Below are 16982 nucleotides of genomic sequence, written 5' to 3' on the forward strand. Positions count from 1 at the left end.
TAAACATTTGTATTTAAAACAGAAAAACAGCATAGGCAATCCTTTCTCAAAAAAAGTTTGAAATATATTAAGAAAAGTCCGGAATAAAAACATGCAAAATAAAAGCCTTTACCAAAATGAGAAAAAAAAAAGATTAAAAAGATGAGCTTTAAATCTGGAAGTAATGGTGGATGGTGGAAAGTGCTGATAAAGTGTTTCTAAAGTGTCACTCTACGAAGTGAGAGAGTGGCATGGACATATATACACTACCAAATGTAAAACAGATAGCTAGTGGGAAGCAGCCGCATAGCACAGGGAGATCAGCTCAGTGCTTTGTGACCACCTAGAGGGGTGGGAAGGGGAGGGTGGGAGGGAGGCGCAAGAGGGAGGAGATATGGGGATGTATGCTTATGTATATAGCTGATTCACTTTGTTATACAGCAGAAACTAACACACCATTATAAAGCAATTATACTACAATAAAGATGTTAAAAAGATAAATAATAAAGTGTCACTCTAATGGTAGTCCTCCTCTCACTTCCTTAAGGAAGGAAGTTCCATTCGTCCAACTTCAATTCTTGAAGTTCCATGTTGCTTCAGTTTTTGTTGTTGTTGTTCTGTTTTGCTTTTTGATTTTTAACGACTGCAGAGTAAACCCATTAACATAGCACAAAGTATGCTGTCGAAAGAAACCAAGGAAGAATGGAGGCTTGCTTCCAGATGAGAAAAGTCAGAGCATCTATAGAAGTGGACAGAGTTAACTGTTCTCGTTTTGTCACATAAATGCGTGCACACACATATACGAGAATTATCTTCATCTGAGAATTTTGTACAGTTTGCAGGGACACCAAACATTATTACATTGGTCTGCTTGAGATTTAAACCATGCCAAAAATGCCTTAAAAAATCTCAATTTTATGATGAGCACAATTAGATATTCTAAAGCAACCACAGAAGGGTTAGAAGACATCACCAGACCCACTGAAGAACAAGAACACCTAGCAAGCACTAGAGAAGTCACAGCTGAGATACAGATGCTTGGCCATTTGCCACTATAATTAGCACCACCGGGACAGCTGGGGTCTCACTCTGGTGACGTGGCTTGAAATAAAAATGTCTTTGGGACTTAGGGACAGAGTCTCTTCCTGGTAGCTCCTAGTCAATGGAAATCCCCTTCAAGATGAACTGATTTGGGTGACACTAATATCTTCTACTAGAGCTCTAATATTAAAATAAACACAGGCCTTGGAAAGACTTGGTGGGAGAATCTTTTCTGGATCAGATGTAACCCTTAAGTCCACCCTGTGTCCCCAATTCCAAATCCTGGGGGTAACCCTGACTAAGTTACTAAAGCTGTATCTCTCAAAATTCTCAGAGAACAATTTATTTCTTAGGTAACCAAAACCTCATGCCAAATGGAACACAGTATGATGTTATTTATTTCTTAATCGAATCCACTGCCTTTAAAAGCTGGAAGTGAGAGTCAGTCACAGTCTTACCTCTCCAGGGATGTTTTCATTCCAGGCAAGCTTTGTCTGTATCCTACACGGAACAAGATGAAATCTAATCTTTGGATGATATGACAGGAAAGGAAAGGGAAAGAGAGGGCCTATAGGACTGGGAGAGGCCCAGAGGATGCAAATAGCCCTAGAGAACTCATAAACCCTTTTCTAGAATCACCTTTCTGGGGAGCTCCTTCTGTTAATAGTTGACATGACCAATCTCAATCAGAGGATCCAACTGGCTTCAAATAAGCTTCAGTGATTGTAGTAGACCCAACTAAGGGAGAAAAATCATGCTGAATGCAACAGAGAGAATTAACAACCCCATGAAAAAAATTTCAAAACCAAAAATCAACCTCTCTCTCCTCCCAAAATCCCTAGGCTAGCATTTCCCAACAGTTTTCGCAATGTTTGGAAAATGCCGTATTAAACAAAGCTTTACTTTTCTTTACTTAGAACTTTTTAGCATCTTTAAAGTGTTAAGGTGCACTGTGAACCTCCAAGAGGAAGTATTCAGCGTAATCTAAAGGAGGCCCTTTGCCCCACAGAGCATTAAAAGAGTGGACTAGCGGAACACACTTTAGAAAATTCTGACCTTTGCATAAAAATACTTGTTGCACTTTAGGCAGCAGAGAGAACAATGAGTATCAGGTATCTGGGATAGAGTTCTCCCTCTTGTCACTAGTTTACCACTTACACAGGATAAGCTACATTTAACTTCTATGAGTCTCAGTTTTTATAAACCTAAACTGAAATGTATGGGTTGCAACATCTATAAATTACGTCAAAACAGGGTTCCTAAAATCCATTGAAGCTGTAATACTTATTGATTTGGAAAATGAGGATGGGGAGGGGGGTTACTTCTATATTAAACGTTAGTGTACAGAGAAAAAAAGGCACTTGGACTTTGGAATTTAAACATGCTTTCCACTTAGTCCGATTTTTACAGATAATTATAGAAGAACAGGAATGTGGGGCATATGTGAATATGAAAAACAATTATAATTAAAAAGAAATGCAAAACTATAGTAATATTTCAGTTCTGTCAAATCTAAGGTGACCACATCATTCAAATCATATCATTCAAATCAGGATGCTTGAGAGTGAAAAGGGGTACAGCCCAGGACTAATGAGGCAAAGTGGGATGAATGATCACTTCTATAGCCAAATCCCACATTTCCAGAGCAGCTAGAAATAAAGCTTAAAAAGAAAAAAAAACTAAGTTAAAAGAATATAACTTCCTATGCCCATTCTCATTACCCAAACATGTTTTACTTAACATAACAACTAACACTTATTGAGGGTTTACTATATGCCAGACTCTGTTCTTAGAGCCCTTATATGTATTAAACCCATTTAATTCTCCAAATACTGCTCCTTGCTTTTTTAAACTGATGAGTCTGAGAGGTTAGTAACTTGCCTAAAGTCACAGATGTTGTAACCTTCAGTTCTATCCCTGGACACCTAATAAGAACAACAAAACAAAAAGAGACTGTGAACAGTAAATCAGAAGCAGTCAGCAAGAGACCTTTGCCTTTTGAAGGCATCTTCAAAGAGATGAGATCAGAGTGAGAGTTTAGAAAGCCACCAACTAGGCTCATATGTCTCTCTAGGGCCACAGAGGCAGATGACCTCCACCCAGTACCACAAAACCCTATTCATTCCAGTGACACAGAACAAGAATGTTTATGATAGCAGCAACTCATTGAGGTGAAATTATGTTCCATTAAACATACTTATTAAGGCAGAGAGGTCAGACTCAGGGAGCTGAAAGGGACTTCAATTTTATTTTGGTCAATCTCATTTTTGAAAGTGAATTAATTATAAACCCACAGAATGGGAGAAAATATTTGCAAATCATATATCTGATAAGGGATTAATATCTAGAATATAGATTTCCGACAACTCAACAACAACAAAAAAAACCTGATTATAAAATGGGAAAAGGACTTGAATAGACATTTTTCCAAAGAAGATACATGAATAGCCAAATAGCACACGAAAAGACAACATCACTAATCATTAGGGAAATGCAAATCAAAACCGCAATGAGATACCACCTCAAACCTATTAGGGTGGCTATTATCAATGAAACAGAAAGTAACAAATGTTGGGCAAGGATGTGGAGAGCTGGAAACTTCATGCACTGCTGTGCACTGTGGAAATGGCTGCTGTGGCAAACAGCGCAGAAGTTCCTCAAAATATTAAAAATAGATTTACCATATGATCCAGCAATTTAACTTCTGGCTATATACCCAAAAGAACTAAAAGCAGGGTCTCAAAGACATATTTGTACACCCATGTTCATAGTAGCATTATTCACAGTAGCTAAAACGTGGCAGCAACCCAAGTGTCCATCAACTGATGAAAAGCAAAATGTGGTATGTACACACAATGGAATATTATTCAGGCTTAAAAAGGAAGGAAATTCTGATGCATGCTACAACATGGATGAACTTTAAAGACATTATGCTGTGAAACATCAGTTACAAAAAGACGAATACTGTATGATTCAACTTACATGAGGCAATTAGAGTAGTAAAAATTATAGAGACAGAAAACAGAATGGTAGTGTCCATGGGCTGGAGGCGGGAGGAAGGGAATGGGGAGTTAGTGTTTAATGGATAGTTTCAGTTTTGAAAGATGAAGAGTTCTGGAGATGAGTGGTAGTGACAGATGCACAACAGTATGTATGCACAACAATATGTAATACCATTGAATTGTACACTTACAAATGGTTAAGATGGTAAATTTTGTGTTATATTTTACCACAATTTAAAGTTTGAAAAAATTTACAAACATTGCCATCAAAAAACTATTGTCATCAGAAAATATACATTTGTGAAGCTTTATGGCTAAGGTTAAAAATTCATTTATCTAAGGAAATCTCTTCCAGGTAAAGTAAAATAGATTAGTTATTACTCTATTTCTCTTCAAGCATCACAGAGCTCATTTGAAAAAATATTTAGACAGGCAAAATCCTTCCATTTCAGGAATGTTTCATTTTATCACCCACTAATAATATATATATAAATATTTCAACATCAAATGAAATAAACAGTATTTTATAAAATTATAACATTTGCCAGAAATAATGTAGTACATTTTAATTTTTATATTTAGAAAAAATGTTATTTGCTGTTTCATATTTACATATTTCTGATTTTAAACTGTAGCATGGAAAATTTCAAAAATATACATAAGGGAATAGTATATGAGCCCTTAAGCCTCCATCACCCACCGTGATTCCAGAATTATCAAAGTTGTATGTATGTATGTATGCATGTATTTATCTATCTATCTATCTATCTATCTATTTTGGCTGTGCCGGATCTTCGTTGTGGCACACGGGATCTATCCCCCCGACCAGGGATGGAACCCGGGGAGTGCGGAGTCTTACCCACTGGACCACCAGGGAAGTCCCCAAAGTTCGAAAATCATTAACAGAATATACAAATCAATTTCCCTAACATTTTTTCCATCTTTATTTTTCTCTTACTTTTCTTTCCAATGAGATATCTTAAACCAATCCATTTCCTCATATGGGTACTGGGTACTGGTTGAGATAGATCTTCATTTAACTTCTGAGTTGTCTCCTTTAAAAGCTCCCACCTTGGGACCTGCTATTCCCTTCAACTGTAACACTTTTCCACAAAGTCTTCACATGGTTCACTCTCTCACTTTATTCAGGCCTTTGCTCAAATGCCATCTCCTCAAAGACGCCTTCCCTAATCATCCTCTAAAAACAACATCCTGTCTCATCCCATCATTCTCTATCCCCTTTCTTCACTTTTTCTTTGTAGCACTTTTCACCACTTGAAATTATTGAATATATACTTGTTTGCTTGTTAACTGTCTCATGCTACAATGTAAGCTCCACTTACACTGAGCCAGACTGCATTTATTTGACACTAAATCCTCAGCACATAGAACAGTGCCTGGCATATAGGAAGTATTGAGCTGAAAACAGCTGAATGAAATCAGTTTTTAAAAAAACAACCGTTTAATAAGGAAAGGCTTGTTTGTAATCATTCTTTGAGCTCTTCAGTCCAAAAATTGTTTCTCAGGATCCATATTCCACATATACAGCCTAAGCCTCTTACAAGAGTGTGATTTAAAAACTGCACTAGTTCTTGGGAGTAAAAAAACATTTCTTAGGGAAAAAAAAAGTGTAGATCACAGTGTGCATACAGCCTCAGATATGACTCTTTTGAGATGTTTCAAAATATATAAACAGTATTATTTAAAAATAAAAGCACCATGATCCATCCAAAAATTAAATTTAAAAATAAAAATTAAATGTAGAATTACCATATGATCCAGCAATTCCACCTCTGGCTATATAACCCCCCACCAAAGAAAACAGGGACTCAAACAGGGTGGTACACCCAAAAGGTGGAAGCAAACTAAATGTCCATCGACAGACAAATGGATGAACAAAGTGTGGTATATATATATGAACAGTGGGATATCATTCAGCCTTAAAAATGAAGGAAATTCTAATACATGCTACAACATGGATAAACCTTGAGGATATTATGTTAAGTGAAATGAGCCAGGCACAGAAGGACTAATGTTATATGATGCTACTTATATGAGGCATCTACAGTAGTTAAAATCACAGGGACAGAAAGAATAATGGAGGTTGCCAGGGACTGGGGAGTTAGTGTTTGATGGTACAGAGTTTCCATTGGAGAAAATGAAAAGTTCTGGAGATGGATGGTGGTGATGGTTGCACAACAATGTGGATGTACACTTAAAACTGGTTAAAATGGTAAATTTAAAGTTATACGTATCTTTAATCATAATTTTAAAAAAGTAAATGGAAAAAAAAGCCCCACTAAAAAAGCAATGACATGTGCTCCCCTTTTTTACATTCTTTTAGTGACTGTAGCAGCAATATCTTCTAACAGGGATATATAGTTTACAAAATGCTTTTCTACACACTAAGTCATTTTATTCTCACATTAAGTCTTCAATGTAGATAGGACAGGCTTCATTCTCTAATCTCTGAATTAGGCAGTTAAGGTAAAAAGATGAAGTGACTTATCCAAAGTAAAATATTAATACATAGTAAAATGGCAAAGCCAAAACTAGATACCTAACTGATCCCTAATTCAGTGTTTTCCCCCCTAAACAAGGAAGTACCTTAAAAGTCCTCAGTCCTATACTAACCTTTCTGATGGAAACAGCCATGTCTTCCTTATGCGTCTATATGTCTAACTACACTGTTGTTTTTGTCACAAGTCTTTTTTTTTTAATAAATAAGTTTATTTTATTTATTTACTTTTGGCTGCGTTGGGTCCTCATTGTTGGTGAACAATAAAAAGTTTCTGGATTGTGGATTATACTCCATAAATATCAAACCCCTTAGCATTCAAACAACAAAGACAAAAATGACCATGCTTCTCTATTTTCACTCCTTCCTGTCTATCACTTATTTTTTCCTCCTGTGCAGGAGATACTTATGCAGCTTCTGTAATAAAGGAGAGAAAAATATAACAAAAGTAGAGAGAATAGTACGACAAAGCTCAACAATTACCAAGTTTCAGTAGTTGCCAATTTCTGGCAGTCCTGTATCACTACATCCCAATCCACTCTCTACCCAATCTCTCTGGATTATTTTGAAGCAAATCCCAGATAGCATATTATTTCATCTGTAAATACTTCCTTATGAATCTCTAAAAGAAAGAATACAAAAGAGCAACTACAGTACCATTATCACATCTAAAATTATGAACAATTCTTTAATATGAACTTCCCAGGCAGTGCTGACATTTCCACCACTGTTTTATATTTTCTTAGTTTGTTTGAATCAGGATCCAAATAAGGCCCACGCATTGTGACTGGATGACTATGTCTCTTAAATCTCCTTTAAAAGGTCCCTCCCCAACCCTTTCCCCCTTGCAATATTTTTTCCTTGTTGCAGTTGAAGAAATCAGGTTATATGGTAGTTTCCCGTAGTCTGAATTGTGGCAAATGCATCACCATGATGTAGCTTAATATGTTTCTCTCAGCCCTGTATTTACAGAGATTTATAGATCTAACAACTTAATCAGATTTAGTGTCATTTTTGTACTTTTAAAGTTTATTTTGTCAAGACTGCTTCACATGTGGTGATGTGTACTTCCAACAATAGGTGCCAAATGTCTACTTCTCATTCTCTAATATTAACAATTATCAGTAATCACCAACTAGAGTCATTAATTCATTAGGGGCTGCAACATGGTGATACTCTATCACTCCTTCTTTTTTTTTTTTTTTAGAAGATGTTGGGGGTAGGAGTTTATTAATTAATTAATTTATTTATTTTTGCTGTGTTGGGTCTTCGTTTCTGTGCGAGGGCTTTCTCTAGTTGTGGCAAGCGGGGGCCACTCTTCATCGCACTGCGTGGGCCTCTCACTATCATGGCCTCTCCTGTTGCGGAGCACAGGCTCCAGATGCGCAGGCTCAGTAGTTGTGGCTCACGGGCCTAGCCGCTCTGCAGCATGTGGGATCCTCCCAGCCCAGGGCTCGAACCCGTGTCCCCTGCATCAGCAGGCAGACTCTCAACCACTGCGCCACCAGGGAAGCCCATATCACTCCTTCTTTATTCATTAGCTGGAATACTTCTGTAAGAGGAACTCATCAACTATTCAGTTGTTTGCACAGAAAGGTAAGAATAAATGATTCTTTACCTTTATTTACTAATTTTCAAAACAATTAACATCCTAGCATTCTCTAAAGATGATCAGCAAGTTAAAAAAAATTATGTGTTCATGGATTTAAACATATTTGATGGGTTTCAATTACGTGTATTTATCCCAGTTGAGGCTCAACTTGCCCCACATTTGGACAGTGGAAGCTTATTCAAATTGGTCCCTGAGATCATATGACACAACACTACTTGTCTCTGAGAGCTTCTTTGCTTTCTAGGGTTATAATCTTGTATTTTTCTTACCTTAGACTTGTAATCAGCCATCTCTTTAAAGGAGCCCTAATTCCTTTCAGTGAGAAATGGTATTTAGAAACCACAGTCTGGGTGCTAGGGGGTGCTGACTGCCTTTTTAGTACAAGAGTTAGGGAATTTTCTACACATGTGTATTTAGATACATACACATACATCATGAGTGTATACTGATGCTTCCAATTCAAATTCAGGTTTAGAGGGTTTTTACTTAATCTCATTAACTTTACACGTGTTTCTCCTTTCTCACATGTCAAAACCCTGTTCTCAACACTGCCTACATAATTGTTCATTTATTTTATCTCACAATACACACACAACAGCCAAGAATTAAAATGTCAACACTATCATCAACATTACGATAAATGAAAATCTTTTTTTTTTGCAATTCTTTTTTACCCTTAGGATATACCCAACTCAGGATATCCTATAAATTACTGTGTATGTAAGTCACTTGGAATAGTTTGCTCTGGGTGATTACATCACTAACTGGAAGTACACTTTTATTTCACTTTTGATTTTTAGGCACAGCTTTTTTTTTTTTTTTGCGGTACGCGGGCCTCTCACTGTTGTGGCCTCTCCCGTTGCAGAGCACAGGCTCCGGACGCGCAGGCTCAGCGGCCATGGCTCACGGGCCCAGCCACTCCGCGGAATGTGGGATCCTCCCACACCAGGGTACGAACCCGCGTCCCCTGCATCGGCAGGCGGACTCTCAACCACTGCGCCACCAGGGAAGCCCAGGCACAGCATTTTTAATTAACGTTTGCTACATAATTCTGTAAAATGTTTAGATGAGTCTAAAGTCAAAACCACAAAATAAGATATATTCAAAGACTAGTTGCTCCCCCTGTCTACTTCAACCTAGTCTCTCCCTACCCTACAAGTAACTTTACTAATATTTTTATATAATACCCCAAATTCCCTATTTTCTGGCTACTATCCACTGGCTCCCTACTATGAGCAATACTGAAATCTGCTAGTATCTTCTTCCTCCTATCTCTGTCCTCCAGTATCTAATTTTAAGTAATATGTTTTAATTTACACTTGATATCTATAATCTGTTAGCTTATTCTACTTTTCATATATTCTTCCTGCATATTTGGTAATTAAACTCTATCTACAGAATTAAACGATAAAGTGCTACATACTACACTGTTTCTCAATCTTAGTTCTACCAATAAATTTTTTTTTTTTTTTTTTTGCGGTACGCGGGCCTCTCACTGTTGTGGCCTCTCCCGTTGCGGAGCACAGGCTCCGGACGCGCAGGCTCAGAGGCCATGGCTCACGGGCCTAGCCGCTCCGCGGCATGTGGGATCTTCCCAGACCGGGGCATGAACCCGTGTCCCCTGAATCGGCAGGCGGACTCTCAACCACTGCGCCACCAGGGAAGCCCTACCAATAAAAATTTTATTTAATGTTCTTCACCAATTTAAAACACCAGTTTAAGAGTGTTATTCAGAATACAAGTCCACAATTCCTTACCAGGGAGAAACTTTTGGAGCTGGATATATTGTAAAATTCAGACACTTTTCCTTCTCTCTCTCTCTCTCTCTCAGGCTCTCTCTCTTTAAAAAGAAAGTAATATGGTATATGAAACATTTACTGTATACTATGTAAACACACCCAGTGAGATTAGTCATATTACCCCATATTTTGCAATAACATATATTAAACATTTAAACTAAGCTGTGCTGGTTCAGGTTAGGTTTTGTTGCCAAATGAATTCAGGTCACATCATTGTTTGCCATCAAATGAGTCTCCCTAAAGAAATGGTTATCAGAACTCTTAGAATTTCAAATTATAAATAAGACATTGCACACCTGTAGTTAGTAGCTCAAGATCATGTATAAGAATAGTATTTTCCTTACCTACCCACCACCAATAAAAGGCAAGTCAGAAAACATTTTGTTCATATTAAACAAAGATATATTTTAAATTTCATTTTTCTAGAAAATTAAGTTGTGTTACTGCAAATAGAGATTACTTGTTAGAGTTCTGCTTAGAAGAATCTTATTAAAGCCCATGTGGGCTTCTTCTAATAGAACCTATTATAATTCAAAACAGCTGTCAGTCTCCTGCTGCTACCTTCCCCCCCCCCCCCATTAAAAATGTATTCTTAAAAGAATATTTTTAAAAGTACATCCCATTCCACCAGTTTATGCAACATTCTTTTAAGGGTAACCATTAAAATTTTTTAAGCTAGAAAATGAGGGGGAAAATGCAGATAAATGAGGTGAGCCTGGTTCTTAGAACTCTGGCTACAGTGCAGATTCATATTGATACTATATATTCTTGGTATTCTTAATATTTCTAGTTATAAAATACTTCCTAAATAAAATACCTGCTTCATAAATGCACATTCAGCATGGTCAGAAATATGTTATCTCTTAGCTTTTTAAACGATTTTTAAAAGATAATCTTTAAGGAGTCATGAACAGCCGAGGAATAATCACTAGGGAAAACTAGTGATGATCATTCTAAATAGGATAAGAAAACCAAAACCAGTGAAAGAATCATTAAAAGATACTAAATTCTTCGAAATAATTTTAAATGTAGAAATTTTCTCACTCATGAAAATTAAACGTACATTTAATGTTAAACTTGAAAACTATTATGCATTTGGATGTGTATTAAATGTAAAATTAATACCAATATTTAAGCAGGTTATCCAAGAATAGAAATGGCTAACTTTTAGTGTAAGTAGTCATTAAAAACAAAAAGTTAAAGTGAACCACGTTACAGATGTTTCACTGCTAGACATCAAGCAGGTGAATTAGTTTAAATTTAAGAACAATATTTTAGGGGGTTGTTTCCAAATTTGATGATTAGCTACAGGACTCCGTATTATTAACCTAATTATTTTTCTCCATACCCACACATTTCCTTTGCATAAAGAAGAGACCATTAGTTTTGTTGAATTTTAAATCCCTAAATAATTATTCAACGTGTATGTTTAATTATTAAATTTCTAAGGAAAAGTCATTGTGCTCCTAAGAACATTTTCAGATGGGTTATCTAATTTGAATAGAAAACTAATCATACTATTTGGGGACAGTACACAAGCACCACCATCAAGCAGTGTACATCCCCTCCCCCCTCTTAGTTTTACTGCTTTATAAGATTAAAATATTAGTTTATTTTCTTTATTGAAAATATGGAAAAATAATTTTTAGCATCTCTGTAATTTTTAGCTGTATTTCTTTCTCTCCCCAGAAGTGTTTTTGCCTTCTATTACTAGAGTTTGAAAAGTTGAGAGTTACACTGTTGACTCATAAGAACTTTAAAGATTGCAGAACAGATCATAATATACAAAGAACAAGATACATGTTAAACTTTCTCTATCCTACCCACCCCAGAACCTTAATGTTTCCCCATTCACTTATGAGAATTATACTTTTGTTGTTTAAATTAAAAACAAAAAAAACAAAAAACCTACACAGGAGAGTATGACAAAGGGCAATTCCCTAGGGCTTCCCTGGTGGCGCAGTGGTTGAGAGTCCGCCTGCTGATACAGGGGACACGGGTTCGTGCCCCGGTCCGGGAGGATCCCACATGCCGCGGAACAACTGGGCCTGTGAGCCATGGCTGCTGAGCCTGCGCGTCCGGAGCCTGTGCTCCGCAACGGGAGAGGCCACAACAGTGAGAGGCCCGCATACTGCAGGAAAAAAAAAAAAGGCAATTCCCTAAAATCTGCCTCCCTTCTCACATAGACAACAAGTAACAATTTGATTTCTGCTTTTCTAGCATTTTTTTTTTTTTTTTGCGGTACGCGGGCCTCTCGCTGTTATGGCCTCTCCCGTTGCGGAGCACAGGCTCCGGACGTGCAGGCCCAGCAGCCATGGCTCACGGGCCTAGCCGCTCCGCGGCATGTGGGATCCTCCTAGACCGGGGCACGAACCCGTGCCCCCTGCATCGGCAGGCGGACTCTCAACCACTGCGCCACCAGGGAAGCCCTTCTAGCATTTCTGACATAAATAGTTTTAAGTAGGGATATTTAACAAAGAGTTCTGTAAAAAAATATTTTCATTTCATAGTATACCAGGGATATAGAAACACGTGTACATACAAATTTTACTTTACCTTTTAAAGACCCCTAAATAGAACTGTGCTGTATAAACATGCCATAATTTATTTCACCAAAACATACTGAGAATCATTTCCAATTTTTCAATATTATAAACAGTCCTGCAATCCTTTTACCTCTATCTTTAACCGCTGTAAACTATGCCATTAGAATAAATATCAAGAAATAGTATTACTGGGACTTCCCTGGCAGTCCAGTGGTTAAGACTCTGTGCTTCCAAACCAGGGGACATGAGTTTGATCCCTGTTCCGGGAACTAAGATCCCACGTGCCGCTAGGTGCGACCAAAAAAAAAAAAAAAAAAAAAAAGAAATCGTATTACTGGATAAATGGGTATATATATTTCTAATTTGGAGATGTATTGGTCAGAAGTTACAATTTACATTCCTATCACCTTTGCATGAGAACATCAAAACTCTGGTCGTTACTAATCTTTGCCAATCTGATGGAGGAAAAAAATGAACTCATTATTTTAATCTTCATTTAAAAAAATTATAAGTGAAACTGGATCTCAATATATTTATCAGCCTCTGTGTTTCTTTATAATCTTTGCCCATTCTTCTATGTGGCTGTTCTTTTTATTAATTTGTGACACTTTTTATATTAACGTTAAAATATCAGGGGAGAATATTCATATTAGCCCTTTAAAACTATAATGGCTTTTGTCAAAAATGTTTAAATTTTTTAAATAGTCACTTGTTTCAGTCTTTTCCTTTAGTAACGTCTGAGTTTCATGCTCCTTCCTGTAAACACTTTAACATCAGAAATCAGATTTACATATACATATGTAAGTAGTTAGAACAATATAGAAAAAAGTTCTCAATTTTTGTTGTCATCTCCAAATTAGAGTATGTAGGTAAACACACTCTTCAACCACAGCAGAAAGCTGTCATTAGACAGTTAGAGTTTACAGCACAGTTATTATGAAGTAATTCAGTATGCTAATTTTTAAAAATTTATTAATTCCTAAATATGAAGGTAATTTAATTATCTGGTGTTGCCTGGAAACAAGATGGATATATTTTCCAGATTAACAGGAGCATGCTTTCCGGAAGAAGAAACTCAGTTACTCCAATCTATTCAAATGTCGTTTGCTGAAGACATCCTGGGCACCCAGTGTCAGAACTGCAGGCGTCTTTCCCTCATCCTTCTCCTCTGTATCAAACTGGTTCACCAATCCCACTGCAAATCACTTAGACTAAGTCACTGTTTATTACCTCTCTTGAACTGTCACAAAAATCAATCTTGGTCTCTGCTTCCAGTCTAATTCATCTAGCACACCAACACTAAATTAATCTTCCTAACAGAGGTTCAATCGAGAATATGCAATAAATACAAACTCCTAGCTACAAATCCTACCTATGTAAAGTATTTTACGCTTTAAAGCATATCAGTATTTTCCAAAGTGTATTCTACACAACATCAGTCTTGCAAAATACAATGAAATGAGCCTTAAAAAAAAGTCTTGGTTATTTTGGGAAACACTGTTTACTACAGCCCAGCTTTGTAGAATTATTTATATTATTCATTAAGAGTCTGAGTGCCAATTATGTGCTCTATGCTAAGTGTTGAAGGTTATAGTTGTGAACAAAATAGTCTTGGTTTTCACGTTGCTTACAATCAAGTGAGAGAAATGGACATTTAAACAAATAATTACAAAAAATAAAACCATACACTGAGATAAATGCCATGAAAGGCATGGGCTGCTATGAGAAAGAATAAGTTGATTTATTGACATTAATAAGCCCACAAGACATAAAGAACAGATACAGCATACAGAAGAAAGATCTTAAACACATACATAAATACAAATAAACATAAATAATGCTTGAGGGACTTCCCTGGTGGTGCAGTGGATAAGACTCTGCGCTCCCAGTGCAGCAGGCCTGGGTTTGATCCCTGGTCGGGGAACTAGATCCCACATGCATGCCACAAAACTAAGGAGCCTGCCTGCTGCAACCAACACCCAGTGCAACCAAATAATAAATAAATAAATAAATAAATAAATAAAGCTTGATATTATTTATTGACAGAGGTAGTAGTGATGTGATGTTGGGGAGTTACAGCAGAGTCAACAGTTTAGCAAACTCTAGGAAGAGCAAGAAGGCCAAGGTGGCTGACGCAGGGGAAGTAGGGAAGGGAGGTAATATAAGATGAGGCAAGACAGGTAGTTAAGAGGCCAGGTCACACACATCACTGCAAAAGGCTGAGAGTCTTGCAGCTAAGTAACCTGTATAACTTTGCTTAATTCAGTATTCCTGAACTTTAATCTAAGAAAAACCAATAATAGGCCATGTCCAATGTTCCACAGAACGTACTTTCAATCATATGATAGTCGTGGAGGTATAAAGTGAAGGTTTGCACTGGGTTAGTGTTGACACATTTTATGAGAAAATGACACAATTTGAAAGCTGAGTTTTTATTTATTTAAATTTTGAATTGAAAAATATCAAGCAGAAAAAAGTTAGCCACAGCAGGCCTGAAACTGCTATACTTAGAAAGGCCTGCTTGAAAGGCTGGCCCCGGTTGGTCTTTGGGAACTTGGACCTTCCGTGTTTTTACCATTCCTTAACCTTCCGTGTTTTTACCATTCCTTAACTGGTAAGGACAGCTCACTGTACCTAAACTGTTTGTGCAAACAGTATGGTTTATGCTGCATATTTGCTTTCCTTCTGGGAGCCTGGAATTTTGATACATGTTAAGTAGTAGATGCCTGTGTGACCAGCCATCAGTAAAAACCCTAGGTGCTGAGTCTCTAATGAGCTTCCCTAGTAGACAACATTTCACTTGTGCTGTCACAAGTCAATGCTGGAGGAACTAAGTGTGACCTGTGTGACTCCACCGGAAGAGACCTCTTGGAAACTTGAGCTTGTTTTTCTTTGTACTTAGCCTCATGTGTCTTTTTCTTTGCTGATTTTGTTTTGTATCCTGTGCCGTAATAAATGATCTCCTTGAGTATGACTATATGCTCTGTCAGGTGAGTCCTTCTAGTGAACCTGGGGATGTTCTTCGGGGTTTCAGTGCAAGAACAAGATAGAATACTGTGAAATGTCTCCCTCCACCTCTGTCTCCCAGTCTCCCAAAGTGAAACTATATTGTTTTGGAATAAATATCTAGTTGGTATTCAAGTACAGGGCTTCTTCTTTTTTTTTTTTTTTAAATCTTAGAAGCAATTACCATAAAAAGCAGAATAGCGGTGACCTTTAAGGTGGCTGTGATTGAGAAGAGGCATGAGTGGGGCTTGGAGCATACTTCCACTGTTTCGTGACCACGGTGGTGTCAGCTTTAAAATAATTTGCTAAAAAAATAAGTTAAACTTAAATTTGTTTACTATGCTTCTCTGCATGTGTATTATTTCACAACAAAAAAAAATGTTTTGTTGCAGCTGGTATGGCTTTGAAACTTGTCGGCTGAAGCCTCAAAACTAAATCCATTTCCTAAAGAAAAGGATATAAAAGAATGAATGGAAGGCTAAGTACTGAGGCACAGGAAATGCTTATAATTTGGTAGCTGAAAGAGAACAGAGTAAAGGAAAGCATGGAAAACACTAATCAGGCTGGGTAGTGGCCAGAATAGGTTGCATGTAAGAAGTGGCATCTGAATGAGGTTTATTTCAAATTGAGAAGTCACCCCTTTCCTCTGTGCTACCTGCAAGTTTTGGATACACTTCAATTTCAGTACTCACCACTCCGTAGGGGTAATTAATTGTGAGGATTTCTACATCCTCCAAGAGACTAAGTGCCTACAGTATTGGGACTGTTTCCTTTTCCAGTAACTGTTTTCCAAGTATCTCGAAGAGTGCCTGGCTCATAACGGGTCCTTAATAAATAAGGTGCTTAGAAACGGAGAATGAAACCAGAAAAGGCCCATATCAAAGAAACCGTGAAAGGAGAGAATGTAAAGAATTCCATGAGCAGTTTTAAATTTTCTTCCGTTTTCTTCTTTTTCTCCTACTCTGAACAACCTTCCAGGTCATCACTGTTTTTACTCAATCCTTTCCTTTCTACCGCTGCCTCCTCATCACTGCTGCAACAACTATCTAAACACCAACTATGTGCAGGGCACGTAGCCTGGTAATGTCAGGGATACAAAGATGAGCTTACTGTCTAGTGCAGGACACATTCCAATACATAAATAACAGAAAGCTGCAAGTGGAAGACAGAGAGAAAGAACAGGAACATGGCTTGGAAGTGAGAGGACTAGAAAAGGCTTTAGTGATTAGAAAAGGCTTTCATGGAAAGATGACACCTGCTTTGGTTCCTGAAGGATGTTAGAATTTAAATAGGGAGAAACATAGGTAAGGGCATTTCAACAGAGAGAACAGCTTAAGAGTTAATAGGTATATGAGGGACAACATACAAAGAAATGAGGCAAGAAAGGCAGGAGTTGACGAGATAAGAAAAAGTAAGAAAGAAGCAAAAATTATGCCATTGTCCAGTGAGTAGAGCGGATAAAGAAGACCAAAATGGAGC

At 37.4% G+C, this 16982-nt stretch overlaps 1 protein-coding gene across 3 annotated transcripts in view; it reads right to left on the reverse strand.

Moving 5' to 3' along the window:
* Positions 1-16982, reverse strand: part of BTBD7 (BTB domain containing 7) — an 81126-nt gene that overhangs the window by 54106 nt on the left and 10038 nt on the right. The window lies entirely within an intron of this gene.

This window comes from Mesoplodon bidens (assembly GCF_964165515.1).
Source record: "Mesoplodon bidens genome assembly, chromosome: 3".
Taxonomy (NCBI): domain Eukaryota; kingdom Metazoa; phylum Chordata; class Mammalia; order Artiodactyla; family Ziphiidae; genus Mesoplodon; species Mesoplodon bidens.